The sequence below is a fragment of the Vidua chalybeata genome, chromosome 6 (assembly GCF_026979565.1).
Source record: "Vidua chalybeata isolate OUT-0048 chromosome 6, bVidCha1 merged haplotype, whole genome shotgun sequence".
NCBI classification, from domain to species: Eukaryota; Metazoa; Chordata; class Aves; order Passeriformes; family Viduidae; genus Vidua; species Vidua chalybeata.
This window is the reverse complement of record NC_071535.1, coordinates 57,395,123-57,416,755: the sequence shown is the minus strand read 5'-3', so window position 1 is coordinate 57,416,755 and position 21,633 is coordinate 57,395,123. Positions and strand designations below refer to the sequence as shown.

Genomic DNA, 21,633 nt, shown 5'->3' with positions numbered 1-21,633 from the left:
CAACCTGAGCTCTTTATTTTAATGTAGGGGAAAGGGAGAAAGCACACTGCTTCATCACTTCAGAAAGAACAGATTTGCTGACTTCAGAAAGGATGGTCTGAAAATGAAAGCAAGCAGTTGTTTGTGAGAAGAGAAGCAAGTCCCCATTTCCTGTGCTCTCGAAGTTCTGCACGCCATCGGAATCCAAAATGAGGGACAAGGGATTATTGCTAGTACCTAAAAAACCCAAACAAAACAACCCAAACCAGCTCCAGAGCTGCCTTTCCACTACATCATACAAAGTCTCTACCCACAGAATCTCAAGATTGGGAACACATGGTAATGCTAAAAAGCAAAAAATTGCTAAAAGCAATTCAACCTTTTACTTTTCAAGTATCCTTAAAGGTAAAGTGAATGTTCTCTTATACCATCCACTTCAAAAGCACCTCAGTCATTCTATTTGTCTTCCAGGTATTAACACTGAGGACCTAAATGAGAATTTAACCATCTACTTGTAGTGTCCTCACTTTAAGGAAACACTGATGTATTCTGCATATGGACAGTCAGCATTTCCAAATATGCAACATCAAAGCTAACCTTTGATGATTCAAGTGAATGAAGTACAGAATTCCTCTTACTTTTAAACTCTTCTCAGCAGAAAGAAAATGAGGCCTATTTTGGCTACTTGTTAAAATTCTCGATTCAGGATCTTTACAATTTGCACTCTAATTGGAAAATTATCCTTATTGGCTTGCATCACCTAGAAAGCATGGTAAGAAATATAGCTTCTCATTTTCTTTTAGAAGGCTACCAGATACCACACTCTGAGAACACATAGTTTGCTAACCTTATTTCTGCCATTTTCAATTATTGTTTTTCAAAACCTACGACTAAGAAAGTTAATAATAAAAATCAAAACGATCAGAACAAGAAAGGAATTTTTTTGCATTGACTGGCACATACTGTACCAAAACCCCACATTTTTCTGGGTAATAAGAGAGCTCAGAAAAAGCTTTGAGGAAAACAACGGCTCTGCTCTTCTGGAATAGCACAAGCCAAATGTAGCAAAATGTTCCTCATGTCCTTTGTCAAAATCTTTCCCTGATAAAATTATTTAGCCAACACCATTCCATTCCTGATTATATCCAGGAGCTGATCCAAAAAATAATGTACCAGCTTTATGCACAATCTCATCTCATCAACATCTAAAAAAACCCCACACTCATTTGATATGGTTTTATCAGTGTTGTGCACAGGAAGGTCCTAGAAAAAAGATGAGCTTAAACCAGAGAACTACTTCTGCAGGGAAAGAGAATTCTTCACTTTGGGGGCTATATTTCATATGCTAGTTTTGACATTTTAACCTCAAAACCTAAAATGAAAATAGGGGATGTGAGAAGGACATAAAAGCAACAGAGTTACTCACATTCTATGAAGCTTTAAAAAAACTCCAGGACATGCCATGGGTCAAGATTTCCCACAGAAATATCAGACCTAGTGCAATTGTCTGGGTTTTTTTGGGGGCACTCCATATCTGCAGTAAGAGCAGTGAGTAATTGCATTTCAGTTCCTCAGTTCACAACCAGCAGTTCAGCTCTGGTGCAAATGACTGAGTTTGTACAACACCTCCTGTTCCATTGCAGCTGCTGACAGTTTGGTATCTCCTGGGAAAGGAGCATGGAGACAAAGTGGGAAAGGAGCAGCAATCATAGCTTGATACTGACCTAAATTGACTCAAATACATATTTCTTAGTCCTGTTTCATTGCACTATATCAGCGATGCTAGAACTCAGTATTGCTTTTGTCATCACTCCACTAAGAAACTGGCATGTTGCTAATTTTACAGCTTTATATATGATGAGTCAAAATGGCATTCTGTATTTGCCTACTTATAAACAATTTGTATACAGTAAGTATGTAGACACAAACATTAAGATTTATTACTTTACCTTTCTTTTCTTTCTTTATGTCAAATAAAGTAAACAAATTTGCATTAAAGTAATGGAACCCATTATTTAAAGTTTAAAACACTTGTAGAGAATTATGGAATGAAAAAGATTCAGTGATTCTAATATATTAGGAAATTAAAAAATACAAAACCAGGTAAATTATTTAGAAAATATCTCTTAAAAGAAGATATAGGAACTCATTGTAATTTTAACAATACCGTAAGACTAATAAGATAAGACTAATCTTAATAGAAGAAATGTTGAAATACCAATGCATCAAAAGTTTTATTGTCAAGCAAAGTTTTGGGGGTTTAGAGTGTCTCTGGACAACATTCTGGCAAATGCCAAGAAAAAAAAAGCTGTGCATTATCACCTGATGTAATGGAAGGCATATAAAAAGCCTTAAAGAGACTGAGATAAAGGCACACAGTGAAGGATGCTCATTCGTTCCAAACATTTCCTTCAATGTTTTGATGTTGACCCTGAGCTGCTTTGTTATTCTGCTCAAACAAAACAAACTTCTGATTTGAGGACTGATTGCTTTATAATTTTATTATCATTTAAGACTTTCATCCTAGTTCCTAACTTTTAGATAATAACTGTCCTAGATAAGAAATTAATGTAATATTTTATTACTAAATAGATCCAGATAAAAGAATAGTAAATACAGGACTGTCCAGCAGTCTAAATTTTGCTATTTCATTAAATTCCTCTACAGAAATCAACAAGCATTTTAATACAGGCAACATGTATTTTTCAAGGTGAGGTTTTGACAAAATTTTTTATCAAGCATCTTAAGGAAACTCCCTGCTCCCTGTCCTGCTCCCACAGGACAAAAGACAAATACCTCCTGTAACTGAAGGAAGAAAATAAAGGACAGAAGTTGTTCTGTGTGCTGCATATGAGTACTGAGGTGTTCAACATAGTCCTGAAGAATCCAGAAAAGTGGGTCTGTACAGATTATTAAAGATGAGATGGGAAAATCAGAGCTAAAGACAGCCAAGGTAGTTTATGCAATATTGAGCACCTGAATAATAAAATGTCAGATGAAAAAGGCAAATTGATACACACGACCAAAAAAAAAAAAAAAAAAAAAAACACCACCAAAACACTTAGTTAAATAAAAGCCTATCATTACATTTTGCAAGTCAGAAAAGAGCTCAGAGTAATTTTGAATAGCTTTCTGAAAACAGCATTCAGCAGCAACCAAAAAGGCAAAAATGTTAAGAATTAATAGGAAAGAGCTAGAAACAGCATAGAATATGAGACCAAATCTTTAAAATTGTTCTAGTCACATCTCAAAAAACAAACAAAAAAACCCAAACAAAACAAGCACACACACCCCCAGAAAGAACAACAACTAACCCCCAACAACATAAAAAGAAATGGTTCATGGAAGAAAGACTGGTCATTGCAAATGGTTTCCATGCAAAGAAGGACACTTCTGTATAGAGACAGGTTAGAAAGTGATGAGTACACTGAAGAGGTGGCCTAATAATTGTTTTCCCTCAATTCCTCACAGTACATATGCATAAGAATGCCAAAAGCAGTTACCAGGCAATTGTTTGAGTAAAAAAGAAGTTCCTTCACAACAGTATACAAATAAGGAATTGTATTTGTTACCACAGGAAGTTGAAAAATAATTGGAGCACATAAGTCAGTTCAAACAGAGATCAGATGCATGTAGAGGAGCTACATCCATCTGATCTCTGTTTGAACTGACTTATGGAGTACAATAGTAATTCTATACAGCCCCTGGACCTGGAAAGGCCTGAGCTGCAGATGTTGAAAACACTGAGTGTTAAAGAAGGGTTCAGCTTTTGGAGTAGCATGAGCATGATCCCTATGTGGGATGAGATTAATGGTTTGCAAGACCTGGATGTGCAGCCCTTATGTTCACTGGTGGAAGCAGCTTCAATTTCTGGAAGAAACTGTGAGAAAGTAAACAAAGGAAAAGTGCCTTTTTGTTCACCATGTGCAATTGGCAGTGCTGAAGAAATGGATGGACAGAACAACAGGCAGAAGAAAGCAATGGGAGAAAAGGATTTTTTCTTACATTTTTCTAGTTAATACAAACAGTACATGCTAAGACCACAGCCAGGACTAAGACCCAGGATGATACTGTGCTGGATTCCTAAGCAGCTTCCATGAAGAAGTAAACATATCTCAGCCTGAAGAATGTCTGGCATCTCCCTGCTTTGTCACGTTTTAGAGTCTTGCAGATGAGCAATCTTTGGATGTTTTTAAGAGGCTATTTGGGTGGCAGGTCACTGAAAGTGTTTTCAGTTCTTTAAGATGCATCATAGAGAAATAATTGAATTTCACAGGAGAAATGAGAGTAAACCAGCACTTTCCAAACTTTGCAGTCTTACACACAGAGGCACATTTGCTTGCACACACACTAAAGGATATTCCTAATTTTATGGCTCTGAAGAAAATCCCGTTTGTCTTCAATTCCTTTTAATAGAAGACACAGGTGCAAATCAACATAGAAACTACCAGAAAATCAAGAAGCTGAGACTGGCATGAAGGTTTACGTAGCTCTTGATTACAAAGTATTATTGCTGTTCTCCATCTTTTTCTTATTTATTATCACTGAATCCCAGAACAGCCCAGGTCAGAAGGGACCTTGAAAAATTGACCTGCCCAACCCTTTGTGGGAAAGAGAGCCTGAACAAGATGATTGAGCATTCTCTCTAACTGTGTCTTGAAAACCTCCAGCAACGGGGACACCACCACATCTCTGGGGAGGTTGTTCCAGTGAATGATTGCTCTCACTGCAAAAATGTGTCTTTTTTATTTTGAGATAACACCTCTCCCTGTCACATATATTCAGCTGTACAATGCTACCTACACTCCTGGTCCAAAAGCCTCACATGTGGCTGAGCCAGAAAAAACGTGAGAATAATCTCAGTTCAAATCAATGGTGTAAACTGGGGATATGTCTTAAGATGCTCTTGCACTCCCACTGGTTTTCACTTACAGAATACACAGCAGTAGGAATAAATCCATTTTCTGGGATAGAGGCTTGAAATACTTTTTCTCTTCCTCTAATATTTCTTACTAGTTCAGCTAGTATAAACATCAGGTTTTAGTAGGCAAAGAAATGTAAAAAACAAAAATATAAGATTGGTCTACGATACAGTAGATGGTCTTCCCCCTTGAGATATCAAAAACTTGAAAAAGGCCACATGACTTCACAACTCTAGAAGTTATTTCACACTCTAAGTATTATTTCCCTTGTGTACTAGTAAACTCAATCCATAACAAATTCCACAATAAGGTTGCTTTAACAACAGAGTTAATGTACATCATACTAAGTTTTCATTCATTATAGCTAGATATTCCATCATAGATGCACTAGATCAAAACAAACTACATTTAATTCTTGTCTAGAAAATTTTGTGAGAAACCTACTTTTTTCCACAAAGCACAATCAAAGCTTCCACTCACTACAGAAAGAAACAAACTTCCAGTCAAAGCTTCCACTCTCTACTTTGAAGAGACAAACTGTACATTTTGTTTGCCTCTAAACCTGCAGGTTTTCCCTGTGCTGTTGTGCTGCAACATGATTATGCCTTCAGCCTTGGCAGGTCACACCTTGCCCTCCCGTTGTATGGCTTGCAGGAGAGGACTAAGCAGTGAAAGCTTCCTAATAACAAATCCTGGGAGTACAGGTAAGTAAAGGAACATGACAAACAGTTCTTCCAACACCCAAAAGCCAAATTGTTACCTTGGCATCCCCTCTTTCCCTTGAAGCTCTCAAGCTCAGTTTTGCCTCAGGCATTGTGATTTGATAACCATTATGAAACTTTATCTAGTTTGCTTGTGTGTCTTTATCAATTCAGTTGAACTGAACACCACCTTTGCATTAGTCCTCTTAGAGTTATTAGAGTTGATATAAAGAAATCAAAACTTGATAAGCTGAGGAAGCAATTGTTGTCTTGCAGACAATGCAGATATCTGTTTTTACTTGTCAACTGAAATTGCTGTTTTCATTCAAAGATTCATCAGCTGTGATGTGTCTGGATACAGTTGCTAAATGCTGATCTAAGATCTCTTTCAAGTGTTCCTACCAAAACCAGTAAGACCAAAGTTGATGCTCTCTGTGGGGAAGGATCAAGAGAAGAAGAGCCTAGACCCATTTCATTCTGTTCATCATCTTCACTACCGTATTATTAATGATACCACTCACTTTCAACATATTGAGAGGCATGAGAATATGCAGAAAGGGAACCTCTCATGAGGACTCACTTTAGCCTAAGGCCATTTGTCTCCTGAAATTTTCTGTCAGTTTGGTTTGGTTGGTTTGTTTTTGGTTTTTTGGGTTTTTTTTTTCCTTGTTTTTGAATCAACTTAATCTCCTGTCCTAAAATAAGGAATTTAATTTAGGCTCTCAGAATCGCATTCTGCAGGAACCTTTCACTTATCAGATGACTACAGGGAAGCCCAGGGAGACAAACTTTGTTAGGTTAAAATCAATCTTTTTTATATAATGGCCTTTCCTGAAGGGACTGACTTCAGATTACCAAAAAATTTTCTTGGGGCAGTGGAAGGAATAGCAAGCTAAAGAGAGATATTTTTTTATCTTTCTCTTAATTATATTGGCTAAGAAATTAAGTTCTTAAGAATTGAAATCTTAATTCTCTTTAATAATGTTCTCTTCTATCCAAATCCTAGGCTGCAGTAATTAGGAAATCATCTTCCCAATATTTTTTCTCACAGATCAAAAGAAATAAGAGAGAATTAGAAAGGCAGAACTTAGAACTAGAGTTTCCAGGTTTTCTATAAACATTTAATGTATGTTCCAATCATCTTTTTTCACATCTTCCCTTCATTTCTTCTCTAAACCCAACAACTGAGTAACCCAACAAAAAAGTAACAATTGCCAAGCTAGCTTACACAAAATGTATGTCTATACCTATAGAAAAAAAATTAAATCTAAACTAATACCAATTATACTGTTTGATCTCTGCAAATAATATGATGTTGAATTGTGCTGAACATGTTTCTAAGGCATGTAAATATTTTTTCCAACACAAAAGTTTTTCCAAACTTTTTTTGTTGTTGTTAATGTTTCTTAGTTAGAACAATGTTTATTTGAATTTCCATGGCACTTAAAGACAACCTACAAATTGATCTTTTAAGTGTTCCTTCCAAGTGTTATGTTTTTAACCTTGTTGAAAACAAAAAAAGTATATTTTTACAGACCAAAGAGGATAAAGTTACTAACTGAACATGCCATTTATGTAATTTTGTTAAAGGAAATATTTAAATTTAAAGTCAGAGCCAGCTATGATTTTTTTTCTAAAATTCTCATTATCCAGTTAAATCAGAAATTATTTTCTGAAGAAATAATGGGATCCAGAAGATTAAAAAACAGGGCAACTACAGTACATACCATAACAATTTATTTGCCAGCCTGTGTGAATGGTACCACAATTTCTATCATACACAGAACAAATCCACTTCAATTCTAAATATGTGTTAAGTGTACTTTTGAACTGAGGTGAAGCAAAAAGCAAATTTGAATCCCAGAGCTTGTTTGAATTACAATCAGTACCTTAAGTGAACAAACTGCAAAGCTTCATGAATATTCAACTCTAGAGTTACCATTTTCCCTAAATCAGTGCTTTTGGCATGAAAAATTTCATTTTCTTCATTTTTTTTTTTTAAGCAGGGTGCAGTAATGGAATTTTATTTAGTTTACTCATTAGGTTCATACTCTGTCTTAATTTGTATTTCCTCAACTACACCAACCCAAAAGTCAGGCATTAATAAATCACACAACTTTTCTAGTCAGGTTACTCTGCAGACAAGCAGCAGTTACTTGTTCAGTTTACTCTCTCAAAGCTGCCCAGCTGCAGCCCTTCCTGTCATGGGTTAGTATTCCTGAGGAAGGTCTGAATATTAAAAACATGCTGAATAGTCTTTGCACTGGTACATTATTTAATCTTATTAACTGACGAGAACATTAAATTTCACCCACTTAAATCATTACTTCATAGCACAAATGCAGCAGAAAATAACTGAACCATGTGCTGAAGAAAGTGAGGGATACAACAGTTCAGTTCTGACCTCTTCAAGGGATTTGGTTCTTTACTGTATAATGACACAGTTTTCACTATGTCCTACAAATATCTTGGGAAAGGTGTTTTTGGGTTGGTTGTTTTTTTTTTCACTTTAAGACCCTCAGAGCATTCAAAATACTGTGAATGTAACTCTTCAGCACTTTCCAACAACACTTGTCAATACAGCAAAGATTTACTGTGAAGAAGAAATGATCACTCCCCAATACACTTAAGTGAAACTGGCCACTGGTCTTGCTTCTTCACCTGAACTGTTTATCAGATGTTGGCACTGTGCAATAAATACTGCTTCAGGCTAGGTCCAAATGATTAAATTCACTGTAGTAAAACTCATGATGTTACCTAAAAGTAGCTGTCTTGTTTCTTGCACTACTGAACTAAATCTCACTTTTGTCATATACCTAAAGCACATTGCACTCTCAGTTACCAAGAATGCACACTTACATTCTGAGTTTTATCAACATCCATCTAGGTGGAGCATTCAGTTCAGTGGAATAATGTTTGATAGTTATGGGAAAAAATATAGCTCTTTGAATATTAGTTAGGTAATCAAACAATGATTTTTATCTTCTAGAAACATTTCTTTAGGGTTTCATATCTTCTCATCTATGACCCCATCCACAATTTTTACTGAAGAGTTTAATTTAAATTGTTTATAAAGCAGCATTTAATTTAAAAACTAGCAAATGGACAACATATATGTTGATCAAGGGAAAAAAATTGAAATATGTTAAAAATTGTCAAAATAACAACTGACCTGTGCAACTCTCCTGTGTAAAGGGCTCCTTACTCACTGCACTGAATGAGACCCACAAATGAGAAATCAACTGTTTCAAATAACAGAAGTAAAACAAAGTACAAGCAAAAAGCTTATTACCTATCAGAGGAATTTAAAGTCTGGAATTCTCATGGTCAGCATGAGTGCCCTGCAGCACAGGTGAAGAAAGGATAATGAATATTCAGCAGGCTGATGGCTGGAATGCTGCAGGCAGGAGCTTCCTATTTTAAACACAGAGAAACAAAATCAATACTAGATAGAGAAGGGTGGGATTTTTTTGTTTGTTCAAGCAAAATGAACAACTCCTTCCAAGCAGATGATCAGGCAAAGAAAGAAAACAGGATGTTACCACAGGTTAATTTCTTTCAAATAATCACAGAATAACAAACCAGTGAGTAACAGAAACAAAGTGTGCAGTCAGTTTGCTTAAGAGCAAATGAGATCTTATTCTGCCATTTTTTACTGAAGTTTACTTCAACAAAAAGTATGTCTAGAAACTTCTGAAGCGACCTGAAGGAAGACAGAAGGGGAGTTCTTTAACAGGATCACTACAGATCATTTTGAGAGCATCTGTTTAGTGTTGCTGGTTTCCCCAATGTTAATTTTAAAAAAGGAGAAGAACAAAAACACAAAACACTCCTCATCCATAAACCAAATATCTGCACAACCTGAATAGACTTCAGAGAAAGAAATTAAGTATTTTCCTATATATTAAAATGCCAAACAAACCCTAAACCTATGACAGGTGATTTAAAGGGCACCTAAAGTAGTGAGTCCAAGTGGAGCTCCTGGAGTTTCATCAGCCTTAGAGCTTGCCTAGTCACCTTGAACATGCACAAAAGGACATAATTGGTGGAGAAACCACTTCAGTTGCAAGAAAATTTTCAGGGAACAGATTCCTGAGCCCCAGCTGCCTTCTTTAAATGACCAGAAAGCAGATAAGGGCTGCTTTCTCTTGGTATTGCTTTATTCTCCCTGGCTGAGCTTCAAAACATCTGTTGCATAAGGAAAGTCTAATTAGAATGGCTGCCTCTACTTGGATGGCTGACATTTACTTGCCATGGGAAGAACCTGTCCACTAACAACATTCCCATGAGCCTGACTGACATGCCTAAAGAGCAGGCTGAGCAGAGTCTATAGCCTGTTCCCAAAGACTGCAGAAACCTCAGACTTTTTCCTTTTAGGCATTGCAGCCTCAATGGAAAAATCTGCAAAAGAGATGAGGGTGTCTGTTACAAACTAACAGTGCTCTGCACCACTTTGGAAAGCAGACAAACATATGGACTGCCACCAACTATTAGAACTTGGTGTGAAATCACAGGAGTTATCAGCCTGCAGCTTTCACGATCTGTTTCACAGACATTTATGATTTTTTTCCAAAATAAAGACAGCAGTGCACAGACCATTTAGTAACCTATGTCTCCCTACGTTAAAAAATGGGTTGTTTCTAAGCAGCTGAGCTATCAAAACCTGTTCTTCGGGTATTTTATTTTGATGATTTTGTGTCTTATCTCCCTCATAGCAAGCTTACATGTCTCCTACCAGTCTGGAGAGCAAAAAGACAGCATTTGCTGTGCCTGGTTTTAAGCTTCACACATGCCAGGTTGCCAACTGGCAGATCAAACAGAATCAGTGATAATTTCAGCTCACAGTGGAGCCTTTCCCCTTAGCAGCACTAAGCTGGGTCTCTCCTCTCTTACCACAACACTGATTTTGACTTGTAGGAGATTAATACTTTTGCAATCCTCTCCTGCCAAATTCAACAAGTCAGAGAAGTTCAAAGGGTACTGGGAGGGAATGAAGGGAGGGCAGGGAAGAAGGGGGAAAGATAGTTATTCTGGCTGACAACCAGAATAACAGCATCATTTTTAGTCCAAGGAAAACAATACCAAAAATAGATTTTGGAAAGAATAAATGCATCTCTAACACTTAAAGAAGGCTACAACATATAAAGAGAAAAGTGTCTCTAGCCATGTAGTACTTTTTCTCTAGAAAAAAGCTTGTGTAGCTAATGTTGTGTGTTCAGGTCTCCCTCTTCCTCATGCACTGCCATAAGCTGGTGATGAGTTTCAAGCTAAGCTGATGCAGGAACTGGCAGATATCAGGAAGTTTGTATTTCCATGGCAGATGCAAGTTCAGATGTACAGCATCTGAAACAGAGACTATACAGAATAGCTTAGAAATACAGAATAAACTGATGTCATAACAACAGTGGTGAAGGTGCTATAGACAGAGTTCTAAGGGAAATTGGGTTTCTTTGTTTCAAGTATTTGACAGTGTTATGAAAAATAAAAGCTATAGATTTAAGTTCCACACATCTCCTCTGTTGTCCTCTCCCCTTCCCCAGTTAGGTTATTCATGTGACCACTTATTCTCAACAGTAAAAGTTACAATATTGTAAATGCAGCACAGATGTGCTGGTTTTACAGGCACACAATGTGCAGCCACAGAAGCACCTCCCAAGCTTGACATAAAAGGATAACCTTTGGAATTTTAATTACACAGAACTTTAATAAACAAGTATCAATAAATATTTATGGATCTAACATTTGGATTCCCCTATTAGATTGGTAAAAAAAACCCAAAAGCCAGCAACAACCAACAAACCAAACCCACAATCAGTGTTGTTGACATTCTCATTTAAGGATAAACCCAGGTAAATGTCCAGTACTCCATGTGGAACAACTGGAAAGTAAACAAAGAATCCCCATAGAGGTTGAGAAAGACACATGTTTCCACACTCACTGGAGTCTGTACAGCTGTGAAGCTACAAATTGTCACATTTTTCAACACTTAAAACCAAAAACAGTACAATTAAACCCCAAAGATGCTCAAGATTCATTATAGAAAATTACTGTACTGAGATTGCAAATACAAGCTAGTAGAAATGAGAGGCTTACAACTATATAAGTAATACTGCAATGCTTATTTTGAGAAAAACTGTGATCCATGTACATGGCAGTAGTTTATCCAGTGTTTTCAGAAAAATTAAAAAGCTCAAATGTACTTAGAGGTAGTGCAGAATTTAAGTGGGCCTTCAAATTACAGAGCATCACAGTTGCCTCTGAGAATCACTTCATCAGCATGTTTATAACACCCTTGAAAAAGAGTATTAAATAATCACTAACAACTGAAACAAAAATTTAAAATATATATTTCTACCACTGATACATTCTTGATATTAAACCTCTCAACAGGACTTCTAAGAGTATGTTAAAAAAATACTCGAAATAATTATGTGACTGTTGTGGATTACCATATGCAAATTGACCTGCACACTGTTCTGCAGTTTGAGCCAATCTCATTTGAACCTTGAGGATTCTTCAAGCTAATTGGAATAAAGAGAACCAGTTATTTTGCTTTCAAACAAGGCTTCAATTTCTCCAAGTCTTTCTCTAATACTCCTCAGAAGACAAGAGAACAAGGCATAGAAATGTCTGAGGAAACAATTCACTTCCATAACCAACTTATAGTTGCTAAAATAACATGCCTTCCTCTGCTTGCTGTGTTTTATGAAGGAAGTTGAATTTCCTGCTCTCTTCAAGAAGCAACATTCATCAAGGCTTTGAGCCCCACAGAGATGCTAAAGATTCCATTAGCTCATATTTAATTTCTTTTCTTTTGGATAGCAGGGTGCCCATAACTGCCTCAGGAATAAGGTCATTTTACACTGACCACTGGGATGTTACAGGGAGAAAAATCTACTGGGCTGATGCAGTCTGTAAGCTGATTTTCACACTTGCTGTCATGGGACTGAAGGAATTTAGAGAAAGGTCAACATTTTCAGCAGCTTATCTTGCAGAGAAATGGGAACTTGGTCCAAATATTCAACATACAAGTCATGAAGAAGCAACTGGATTCAGTAGGGACCCAACTGTCCCATTTGACCCAGCCAGTTTGGGATTCACATAGCTGGGACACATTCTGCTCTCAGGTGACACCACAGAGCACCTGGAACTATGGGGCAAGTCTGCTCTCCAATACACTGAGCACCTCTGTCACAGTCCCACAATCTCCCTGCCCAGGAAAGGGCTGGTAATGCACTGTGGCAATTCGTACATAATTTTTGATATTTTTATTGCTATAGCAACTGAGTGTAGGCATTTAAACATAGCAACAGACTTTTTATAGCACTTTCTTGGATGTCAAAAAGGCATGTTGTTTTATTTTCCAAGCAGATGCTCAGAAGATAAGTACACAGGATGATCGTACAGTACCCACCTTCAAAAGGAAGAAAAAACCTCCCAGCTTCACAAGTTCTGAATCATATAAGCTGACAGATGAGTGTTAAGATACATTGTGAGTTGTGAGGTTTTTGTTGTGAGTTTAAGAGACTTTGTCCTGAGAAAACATATCACCAACTACTACCTAAGAATAACATTAGGTGAAAAACCTGCTGGATCTATGCTCATTTTGTAAAAAGCTGTACAAGAATTTAAAAGTTCTACTCTATAAGGAAAAAATGTCCATCAACTCTGCCTGTCAAGCAACAGAAAAAGGGAAATTGTCTTCATATTAAGTGGAGTCAGATTCTCTGGAGTGATCAAAGTCCACTGAGACAGACCCATAGGTCATGTACATGGGCAAAGCTCCACACAATCCAAACAGGAACAGCAATTTACAAGAAGACAGTTTGACTTGCTAGATGGTTTAAGGAAGTACAACTCATCATTTTCATAATAAGAATCACAGAATAATTAGGGTTGGGAAGGACCTCTGGAGATCAACCAGTCCAACCTTCCTGCCAAAGCCGAGTCACCTGGAGCAGTGACACAGGAATACATTCAGGTGGGTTTTGAATGTATCCAGAGAGACTGCACCATCTCCTTGGACAGCCTGTCCCAGTGCTCTGACACCCTCAATGTAAAGAAGTTGTTTCTCATGTTGAGATGGAACTTCCTGTGTTTCAGTTTATGGCCATTGCTCCTCATCCTGTCACTGGGCACCACTGAAAAGGGTCTGGCACCATCCTCTTAGCCCACCTTTGAGATATTTATAAACATTAATGAGATCCCCTCTCAGCCTTCTCTCAACTAATCAGGCCCAGCTCCTGCAGCCTCTCCTCAGTGGAGAGATGCTCCAGATCCCTCATCCCCTTTGTGGCCTCTGCTGGACCCTCTCCAGTAGCTCCTTGTCTCTCTTGTCCACAGGAGCCCAGAACTGGATCCAGCACTCCAGGTGTGGCTGAGTAGAGGGGCAGGATCACCTCTCTCTCGACCTGCTGGCCACACTCTTCCCAATGTAGGCCAAGCTACTTTTCTTGTGTGCAGTATTTTTCCTCTGGGTCTTTAATTTTAGCATCATTTCTAAAGTGATCAGCAAAAATCACCACTTGGTATTTAATGTAATTTCTGAACACATTACTAGACAGAGAAATACCAAAAAGCAACAGGACAGATTTCCTTGGAGATCTTTAGGCATTATTCACCCTCCTGTTACAATTATATGTCAGCTTTGTAGACAGTAAAATGATTGATATCTGCCATTTTACTAAAAAATACTTAAAATCTGTTAAACAGAAAATGTCAAAGCCTTGCAAAAAATGAATCCAACAGGAAATATCAAGAGCTTCTTCTAAGGGTACAAGTTTGTTAATACTCCAGTGACTCTATTCCATTAGCACATAATATATGAGGTTTGGAAGGGACATTTTAATGCTGTGTTTAATGCAGAAGAGATTTCAAACAGATCCCAAAAGCTTAACATGAAGATAAAAACTGAATTTTATACGTTGAGGTTTTAGAATATATCCCACAAATTCTTTCTTCTGGTCCCTTAAAGATATTTTTACTTAATGCATTGAGTAATTTTCAAGCCTTCCTAACGTTGCTTCAGGTTCCTAAGATACTTAGGAATTCTGATAAATCTGCTTTGGTTTCAACAGTCTGCTCCACTGACTATTGCACTTACTAAAGCCAGCTTTTAGAGCAATGCTGATCATTTTATCTAACGAAGAACAGGAATAAGTTCTTAACTGCAACAACCCTCAGGGAAGTCTGGATGGGCACCACTACACTGGCATAAGGGAACAAGGCACAATATGTAGGGTTGCTTCCAAGACCTTTTCAGTCTGAGGTGATGTGCAGAACATCTGATAGACTTCGCACCTCCTCCTGCGTCAAACTCCACCTTCCACTGCAACTAGGCCCCAATAATGTAATTCTATTTTCACAAGCCCAGAGGTCAGCACCTTTCCTTCACTACTTATAAAGAAAAATATGGGAAATTCAGCAGCTGAAATTGGGAAGTAATTTTCATGCATTGTCAAATTATTTCTCTTCCTCTCCATAAGATCTCCTTCAACTTATGGTTAGACACTTTATTTTTAATTTTTCTTTTCAGCAGTTACAGCACAGTTCAGCACAAGTTTGGAAGTTTTAACAGGAAACACTCATTGATATATGAGACCTTACTATATTCTACTACCTTCTAAAAGAGACTGGAGACACTGCAAGAACATTTAAAAGTAAAACAGAGGATCTTTCTAGTCCAAAACTTCAGAAAAATCTATCATTTTACTGATTTTGTAATTTGTTAGTACAAATTAAGTCCAAAATAAGATGGATGAGAATAGACCTTCTCCTACTCAGATTGCCCTGAGAGAGTCTCTACCTTTGTGGTGTTCACTAAGCGCCTCCTCTGGCAACACTGAAGTCAATGGAAACTTTGCTGATGATTTCAAAAGCAAAGATTCAGAGCCAAATTCCCCATGTATAACTTCAGCCTTACAAAACATTCTGCAGAATTATATAAACAGCAATAATTTTACTCAGAAGGCAAGTCTCTACCCCAAAGCAATCATTGTACTTGCCCCAGCAGCCCAGAATTTCTATCACACATTCATTTTCAGGATGCAAACTATAACAGGGGGTAAGAAAACAGTGTGCAGCTCCAACACAAAAAGCTTTCTCCACCACTGCTCTTTGTTACATGAACTTTTCAACCCCTTTGCTCTTTGCAGAAATCCCAGTAACTAATCTAGTGGGCTGTATTTTATAGCCATGAGATTGCAGCTCTCTTTGGACAATCACCAGGTGTATTTACACATAAATTAGGGGACAGCAGTGACTCTAAACTATGTATGTGCATCACAACAAAACACAACAGAATATGCTTCAGTTGGGGAAAAGACTTCCAGGTTTACATACTCACTTGACGTTCATTAGCTGGCAGGTTTGCATGCTTCCCTCCCTGCTCCTCTCATCCTCCCCTCTCCCAGCAATCCCTGTTAGCATAGGAAAGATCATATTCTACAGGCCTTACTTGCCCAAACCCACAGATCTCTACAGATATCTAAAATACTATAGGTCCCGGATTACTTGTGATACCTAAAGATTTTGTGTTTTGCACATTTTAAGAATAGGTGAAAATTCTAGCACGTGGTAAGGCATTCTTGATTTTAGCTATGAAATGGAGGTGAGCGTGTGGTCTTTATTGTTGGTTTTGTTGCTTCAATCTTTTAGATGTTTAATAAATCTGGCAATTCCTAAGTAAAATTTAATTCTCAAATTGTTTTTTGAGATTGTAAAATTAACAATAGACACACTGAAACTAACCTAAATGAACAGAAATATAAAGCAAAAAGCCATTACATCTACCTACTTAGATTAGAGGATTAAATCCAGGGATGTTACTAGAGCTGAAGCTCTCCATCAAAACCTGAAGTTACAAGTCCACTTGCTCTAAGTAACAAATCCCTCTCTCCTTTTCAGAATCCTTAAGACTTACTCCAGGGAGGGAAAGTGAGTTATTATTTCAAAGCACTACCATAACAGTCACAGTCTTAGCTCCCCACAACAGCTCTACACATGTACAAAAGCAGTAATTCATGTATTGAGTCACTAGTTTAGAAACTTACAGAGATCCATCACCCACTCAGATTTCCTTTCTGTCAGTGATACTGAGATCCAAAACATCTCTTTGACCCACTTTTCAAAGGAAGCACAGGCAGAGAGCACATCACAAGGAAATTCTTCTGCTTAGTTTACAAGAAGGCTGCAAGTTAGGACAGCAAAAAGATGTATCTCTGCCCACAAATCCCCCAGATCTTTAAATAACCCACAAACCTTCAAACAGCAAGGATTTTCTTTCCCCTTCCACCCACAAGCCACTTTATCCTTCTTTTTCCTGGACCTACACACTTGTCTAAGAACAGCAAATAGATGAGGAAGGAGAACTCCATGTGAGGAACATACACATACTGCCCATGAAAGGAGAAGCTTTCACATCTGTCTCTCCCAGGTCCAGCTCCCTATACCTTGCTGTACTCTGTCCAAAATAACTTTTTTAAAAGTTATTTGACACCAAACTATCCTTAAAAGCTGTCAGGAAGCAGATTGATTGAAAGGAGAATGGAAGCAGCTGGGGCTAAACACTGGAGTTATGAATCTGGTTGCTAGATAATTCTTAATTTCCAATGTCTTGGTCCCTGATAAATAGGACTATAGTTATTAAAACTGACACATAAAAAGATAGGAGGTAGGGAGGCGTACAGGTTTCATGCTCACAGACAATTTAGAATTTAATCCAGAAGAATGTGAAGCAGATGGATTTCTAAAAGTTAAATACAATGAAAATCCTAGGTACTTATCAGTGCTGATGTAAACACAATATTCACCATGCACAAATAAACAACTTGTACTTTTTGTATTAAATTACTTTTGTCATCATAATACCTTTACTGAAGATTAATTTACACATAGGTACTTTATTATATATTCTAAGTTACAAATAAAAAAGAATTGTGTGAAATAAGAACAATAGTTGTTGAAGTGCTATATCATGTATTAGATATATATATACTTGGTTCAGACTTGGAGGAGTCAGACACTGATTAGTTATCCCAACCTTTAGACATTGTTAAAAATAAGTCATGGAAACTTAAACACCTTCTAGAATACCATCTAAACTTATACATCCTTGCAGAAGTTGAAAGGTTGCATAAAACATCACAAGTAACACATGCAAGATCAACAAATCAGAATGAAGGTCTTTGAAGGCCAGAAATACAAGAACATTGTATAAGTGAGTACCCTCAGTATTCAGCATTTCATATACTGGGCTGATTCTTAATTTCCACTATTCTAATAAACTTGGATTTCTGTGAGTTGTATATTAGGCTCCAAGTGTGGTATAATTGTTGAATTGGGATATTACTGTTGATTTAAAACATGAAGGTCCACTAGAAGTTCAACCTAAATGTACTAAGCTGTTCACTAATGATCATCCAGAGAAAAATAAAACTATTACAAGTTTTGCAACAAGATCTGAAATGCTTTAACAAGTAAGATTCATTTATCACAGCCTCTTGAAGCTGGATGAAGAAAACGTTCACAAAAGTGTACACAACACCTACCATATGAAACATAAATGTAGTAACTATCAGCACTTACAAGAACACTGTCTACACTCAGAACTCTAAATTCACCCCATCTCTATATGGCAGAAACTAAAAACTATGCTCTAATCACTCTGCAGAGAATTTTTCATCAGATGAAGCCATGCTATGCAGATTTGAAAAATCAACTCACTAACACAAGTTGCTAGTAATGTGAGTTAGTAACAGAAACCTAAGTCTTCAATTTCAGCTATCACTTCCTTGCACTGACCTCATTCTTTCACGTTGTTTACATTCTGCTGCCTGAAGCAAAAGAAGACCTTAATATACACATTAGTAAGACAAAAATGTGTTTTGATTTATCAAGGAAATTAAATACACTTTAATGCAGGTTACCTACCAAGTAGCACAGATAAAACCGAAAACCAAAATATCAGGAAAAGCAAATAAAGAGATTTTTCTGTAGTAAAGGAAACATGTTTGACCACTTGAAGATATTTGCTTTTCTCTGTACAGCATTCCAATTAAATACAACTTTGTGGTATTAATTTACATCTAACAGGACTAAAATCAAACAGAGACTGTATAAAGAAATGGCTCTGGAAATGCCTTTTTAAAAGGTAAATTCCAGACAAGTAGGTAATCCACCAACATGAACCACTCCAGCACTGTTAAAAGCATGAGGGAAGGAAAGTCATACAATTAAAAAAAAAAAAAAAAAGAAAGAAAAAGAGCAATCTGTGACTTATCTGTTTCTCTATAACATGGATTACTCCTAAGACTCCCTCTTGGTTAGTACAATACAGATGACAGTATCTGTGCATCAGGTTACCTCGAATTACTGGCTACATACCTTTATTATTCAAGTCTCAGAAAAATTAACAGAGATTTTCCTTTTTCATTCTTGTATAGTCCCAAACAGTTTGCAAGCAGAACGAGGTTGCATTGACTACACCCAGTTTTTAAGCAGCTAAAATCTGACAAAGAGGTAGAATTTGAAGGGGTGGGGGAGAAGAGGTAAGGAACCAGCTCCTCAGTATCACAAGAACAAGGTACTGTACCTTTAAGGAGGAAAAATGGTTCTGTTCTGTTTCACGGCTGAAAAAGAGCTTATTCCTGGTTATAGAGATTACTTACCTAAAACTTCAGTTATTCCTCTCTTTCCCCTCGGGCCAGCCTCTCTTTCACTCTTGGGAGCTTTTACCATTTAAGGTCAATGTTACATCTGGCTCTAGTAACTAAAGCTGAAGCAATTTTTAAGTCGGAGATCCAACAGGCTGCCTAACATTAGAATGAGAGTTTAAATTTAAAGTAATTCTTCAGAAAGCTTTTCTTGCCTCAGAGAATTACAGAATTAAAGGCTCTCCTATTCTGGCATAAGTACTCTGGGTATAACATGATGCAGACATCCCATTAGCATTCTTCAAGTTCAGTGCATATAAGCTCTACTTACTCGTTTCTGATTAAAACAGGCAAGTAGGAAGAACAGATGAAACAGTTTACATCATGTTATGTTAACCCTTAGAATTTTCTACTGACACAGATGCTACTATTTTCATTCCTCTCCCCCTCCCTTTGTTTGGTCAGAAGGAGTCTAAATTAGAGAGCAAATAGAAGGCATGTGAACTTTTAAAAAACGCTGGCTTTAGTCCAGTCATGGGCTCTGCTCTCCACTTGCAGAGTAGGAATAATTCCCAATGAAGTCCACAGAATTTGCTTTTATCCCATGAGAGAATGTAGCTACGTATGAGGCTTGAAGAGGGAAAAGAAACCCAAAATCTTTACCACAGTACATTCAGGTACCTATAGAGCAATCATGTGCATGTGATTCAGAGCTCTCAGCTCTAAAACTGATAGAGATTTTACTTCAGCCCTTTAGCTACTTTAGATTATTTACTTATGAGTATTACAATTACATCCACAGATCCTAACTAGGAGTTCTCTAGTGCTAGGTGCTGGGAAGTTATTAAATGTAAGAAAGCCAAACCCTGTCCAAAAATCCTTTCACAACTGAAGTAAATACAAGAGAAGAGAAGGTGGGTAATGTAAGAAAAAAAAAAAAAAAAAAAAGGTAGGGCAGCAGATTGCATGCAAAATTACTGGATACTCAGTTTTGAAGGGATATATTCAGGCTGTTTTAAGAGAAAGCAGTGAACAATACTAAATTAACTGCCTTTTGACAGTGGCTGATAAGATGAGTGAGGCAGAAACAAATCAGACAAAGGAAAGTAAAGATTTGATTATTTGACTAGGAAAGCACCACAGGGAACTGGTGCATGGCTTGTAGAAGTGGGCAAAGATGAATTGATGGCAACAAAGCACAAAAAATTAGAAGCTGAGCACCTGCTCTGTGCCACATCATGTTTCAGCTGGCACTAGAACATGTATCATTCTACACTTAAGACATTCTTAGTTCCAAAAATCAACATAGTGAAAAAAGGCTCTGAAAAACTTCAGTAACATCAGTGCTTAAGCTTGTTTCCCACATAAAGGGAGTAGCTAGGTTTTTCCAATACCTTTTCAGGTATTTATGTCCTTTGTCCACTTACAGTCCTTGACACCATTACTGACTCTGACAAGGCATTTTAACACACCTCCTTTCATCTTTTTGACTTACTACTTCATTACCCACGAAATTCAGTTCTGAAATAGCCTTTTGTGACTCAGCATGGTTTCAGCCTTCCATCTAGCTATCTGCAGTTACAGAATCTTTACTAGCATCTGTAACTCATAATTTTTCAGTTTTATTATCTCAGAATTTCTAGGCCACAAGTGTCAAATGCTTCATTTGTCTACAATAGAAGTTGTGTTCCTGTTAAATCTGCTTTCATCCCTTTCAGAGCAACGACTGCTTTGAACCCAGTTTGGGCAAGAACAAGTTGTTTACGGTCTTTCAGCATTATTGTCCTCTGGGAAATAAAACTTTTCGCTGAAGTTGCCTGTTCATTGGTCTAGCATCCTACAACCACTGTTGGCCAAATTTAGCCCAAATTTCTTAAAGTAATTGGGGCCTCACAATATTTTCAAGTTCCCAGAGAATTAGTGAAAAACCAGTGCTTGTAAAGCAGATTTAAGCTACTGCCCCCACTATGGGGAAATCCTAAAACAGCAGAGTTTGTTCTGTTTGGCCCCTCCACTTGCACCACACAAACATGACCCCTGCTGTCTAGGTAGGATTTAGGGAACACAGAAGGATCCTGGAGGTACTTACAAGAGGAGGAAAACAAAGCTTCCATCAATCTTGTGTTCCTGAAACTGCTTTGTATATTCTATTCTATAGCTTTGGCAGATCCTTTGCCCAGAGATTTGTTTAATGTGAATGATTTCAGGCCAAACAGAGGTGAAAGCTGCTTGCTAAAATCTAAATTATTGGATGACAAAATATTAGCAGCTAAAATTTAATTATTTCAAGTACATTGTTAAGATTCTATAAAGAAGGCATAGTAACATGTACTATATTAAAAAAGTAATTTGTTTACTTGGTTTTTTTAAGATCTGTTT

At 37.2% G+C, this 21,633-nt stretch overlaps 1 protein-coding gene across 2 annotated transcripts in view; it reads right to left on the bottom strand.

Annotated features, from left to right (window-relative positions):
• The window catches only part of IRAG1 (inositol 1,4,5-triphosphate receptor associated 1), a 49,502-nt gene extending 40,496 nt beyond the window's left edge, over positions 1 to 9,006 (bottom strand). For both annotated transcript variants that reach the window (XM_053946461.1, XM_053946462.1), the window contains exon 1: positions 8,895 to 9,006. The gene's annotated coding sequence lies outside the window, so the exon portion shown is untranslated. The remainder of the gene's footprint in view (positions 1 to 8,894) is intronic.
• Between the last annotated feature and the right edge of the window lie 12,627 nt (positions 9,007 to 21,633).